General features: G+C 46.0%; 1 pseudogene; it reads right to left on the bottom strand.

Annotated features, from left to right (window-relative positions):
* Nucleotides 1–1,189: 1,189 nt before the first annotated feature.
* LOC142437036 (thymosin beta-10 pseudogene) lies at nucleotides 1,190–1,887 on the bottom strand (annotated as a pseudogene).
* Nucleotides 1,888–3,868: the final 1,981 nt, after the last annotated feature.

Below are 3,868 nucleotides of genomic sequence, written 5' to 3'. Positions count from 1 at the left end.
TTTTGCCTTTATGAACTCGCCGATGATTCCCTTGCTGCTGCTCTGAGGGGAAGCCCTTCCCGCTCCTTGGTAGCCCAGCTCACTGAGGAAAGACTCTCCTAAATTCTCCAGGCATTTCTGTGGCCTCAACATTTGCAGGCGTGATTAAGTTAAGATCCGCTGGATTGGGCTGGGCCTTATACCCAACATGGCTGGTGTCCTTACACAAGGAGACGAGAACACAGCGATGCGTGGGGCTTGTGACAATGGAGGCAGAGAGTGGAGTGGGGCAGCTATAAGCCAAGTTCCTCAGGATGGATTCTCCAAAGGGGCAATGCCACTGAAGTCTATATTAGAAATACAGAGGGAAAAAGGTGTTGCTGCTGTTCCTACATGCATGGCTTGATTTCAAACGAGGCGTGTTTAAACTTGGCTCTGCAATCAGTGGATGGCTGCGTACAAGCTCTCTCAGTGATACGCTTAGTCTCCTTAAGGTGCTTTGAGAAAGAAAAACGAAGTTGATATTCATCTTGTCTTTTCAATTAAATGCTAACACTTGGCCCATCAAGATGGGGTCCAACCAACTGCATTGTAATTAGGTGTCAATTCAGTTCGGGAAGTTCCCAAATTAAGTGTTGCTTATATAAAACAGCAATCTTATCCTTCAAAGGCCTGCTCCCTTCACAAATTTATTCATAGCCCTTATAGTGAAAGGTATTTCTCTGGGCACACCCTGAGTAAGCCTGTGGGTCCAATCTGAGAAGTCCATTCTCAAATATCTATTTCCCTCAGCCTCTGGGTCCCTTCTTCATATAGAATGTATAAGGCAGTTCTGGAATTTCCCGATTTGGTATAAGTCATTGCTAATTCATGCTTCAGGGAACCAACCAACCCACTTGATTAAAAAGTCCACTTATTAAAAATCACCATAATCACAAACCAGATTGCTAGTAATTATACAGATATATATAAAGATAGATATATAACATAAGAAATGAACCATTAAATTATATACAGATAGATAGATAATACAAGAAATTAACAGTTAAATTATAAAGCAGTGAGACACTAGCAGTCCTTCGAGTTTTGAGAGCTGCCAGTTGCCAGTCCCCTTCTGTAGAGAGCTGGGCTATATATACCCAGGCAGCAAACAGCAAGGCAGGTCCCCAACTGTCACCAACTGTCAGTCCCCAGCTCCAGAGATGGACATTCCAATCCTGTGGGATTAAAGGGACCTCAATTTACAGCGACACAGTCCACAGGCTAGGCATCCCACAGGTAGTGTACCCCTTTAAACTGAGGCACAGTACAAGCAAGGTGAGGCTCACCGAGCCATTTATCCCTCTGCCCTGCAGTTAATCCTACTTGTGTTTATCGGCCAGGCTGGCACAGTAAACTATCGCAGTCTGTGATCCATACTGAAGGCTGTGGACTTTGATCTTCAAGTCTTCTTTGCTTTTAGCAAGCAGGGTTGTGACATGCACATATCAAACATTTTTTTATGCCACGAGGTGTTTTATTTTCATTAATCATACAAATAATTTTCTATAGTATCCCAGGGCAGACTGGAGAATTTGGTAGTCCCTTCGGAGACCCGGAGGCCAGTGGGTTCACAGTGCAGTTTGTCGCTCGTGTCCATCTTGCAGGTGACTCTTCCTCTACATCAATCTGGTGGATGATGGGGGTGGGTGGCGGGGGGGAGGGGGGGAAGGGTGGCGAATCCTCTCGGATTAGGAGATTTCACTCTGCTTCTCCTGCTCAGTGGTCTCTTTGGTCGGCAGGGTGTTCTTCTCCTGCGTTTCCGTTTTCTTCAGCTTGGCCTTATCGAAGCTGGCAATTTCTCCCATGTCTGGCTTGTCTGCCATTTTTTTAACGCAATTCCTCTTTTTCTGACTTCTAGACGAGCTCCCGGGCGATCCCACTCTCAGCGCTGCAGCAGGAGACCCAAAGATTGTTAATGACAGTTAGTCTGCGTATTTTAGAGAAACAAATCCACAGAAACTCATAAGAGAGAGTTTTATATAAAGGTTAAGTGCACATCAAGAAAACATCCCCAGATCTATGTGCCTATATTTGTAGGTTTAGTATTAAGGTCGCAGAAGAACCTTGGGTCTCTACTCAAGCACTCCCTCAATGCATGAATACTTTCTTCTATTAAATTGGCATTCTATGATGCTCACCCTCCTGACACAACCGCTGAAGCCAAAGTGGGTGAACAAGCAAATGTGGTGAAGAAAGCTAATGGTGCCCGGCTATCAAAAGATATAGTGTCTGGGTTCTTAAAGGCTTGAAGATAAACAAGCGGCCATCTAGCTCAGAAGCAACAAGCCCACATAGAAGAACACACCAGCCTGTGTGATCATGTGGTTCCAAAGGGATCAGTTATCAGGTATTAAAGAACAAAAAATCATATCATTGGGTGCACACCTCCATGATATGATCGTCGAGGACCAACGGGTGCATAAGCAAATGTGGCGAAGAAAGCTGGTGGTGCCCGGCTATCAAAAGAGATAGTGTCTGGGGTCTTAAAGGCTTGAAGGTAAACAAGTGGCCATCTAGCTCAGAAGCAACAAAGTCTACATGGAAGAAGCACACCAGCCTGTGCAATCATGAGATGTCAAAGGGATCAGGTATAAGGCATCATCAGAAAAAAAAAATCTTACCATAGTGAATGAAGGGGGAAGTGCAGAGTGGAGACCCAAAGCCCATTTGTCGGCCGCTGGAGATCCCCTCGCAGAGAGGTTTAGGGGAGGAGATGAGTCAGTTAGGGTGCAATGTAGTACCGATGAAGAATACATCTTTCCTCCAGTTCCTAAATGCTTCCTTCCCCCTAACTATCATGATCCAAATTCTACCTTGCAAGTCTGGATAGAGCAGAGGTTGTACAGTGGTGCAGGTGGGAGCTGGAGGTACAGGGAATCCAGGGTGGATGATCCCTTCAGGACCAGGGATGTGAGGGGCGATACTGGGAGGGTAGAGGGTGTGTGGGTTGGAAAGAGGGAACCGATTACAAGGATCTACATGTGACCTCCTCCCTGGGGGACGGACAACGGAAAAGGGAGTGAAGGGAGACGTCGAACAGGACAAGATATGACAAAATAACAATGTATAAATTATCAAGGGCACATGAGGGAGGGAGGGGGAAAAAAGAGGACTTGTTGCAAAGGGCTTAAGTGGAGAGCAAATGCTTTGAAAATGATGAGGGTTGCTTACTGTTTGGGCCGGGTCTGAACTAGGCAGCCCCCATTTGGACTAAGCTGAAGAAGGTCCGGGCCCTGTATGTGCTTCCCTGCACATCCGAAAGGTCAGCAGCAGCAGGCGCCACAAAAAAGAGAAAAAATGATGAGGGCAAAGAATGTACAGATGTGCTTTATACAATTGATGTATGGAGTGTGATAAGAGTTGTATGAGTCCCTAATAAAATGTTTAAAGAAAGAAAAGAAAACATCCCCACCCAGTGCTACCCAAACCCACAAGTCCAACATTAACCCATATGTCCGACATCAATCCACAGTCCTCCTCCATCTCACCAAACACATACTATGATGCCAATTCCAGGAGGAAAGCCAAGTCAGTGAATGTGTAAGCATATCAGTGCTGTCAGGGGTCTCCACTCGGCTGCTCCAGCAACCAGGGCTGCATTGGGGTAGATCCATGTGGCTTCTCCTCAGAGATGTCTTGCAGGAAGTGAGCCTTGCCAGCTGAAGCAGGGAACTGGCTAAGGTAGCTGCACCCTGGTTTGACCATCAGAAAGCAAGAGACCCAAGAACTAGAAAGTGAGGATCACAGAGCCATTTATCTCTCCATCCTTCATTTAGCCCCACATGTGTGTTTTGGCCAGTTTGGCACAAAAAACTCACTATCAGACACTTCCTCTAATTCTGATTCC

This window comes from Tenrec ecaudatus, chromosome 1, assembly GCF_050624435.1.
Source record: "Tenrec ecaudatus isolate mTenEca1 chromosome 1, mTenEca1.hap1, whole genome shotgun sequence".
In the NCBI taxonomy this organism is placed as follows: Eukaryota; Metazoa; Chordata; class Mammalia; order Afrosoricida; family Tenrecidae; genus Tenrec; species Tenrec ecaudatus.
The sequence above is the reverse complement of the archived record's forward strand: the minus strand, read 5'-3'. Positions and strand labels throughout refer to the sequence as shown.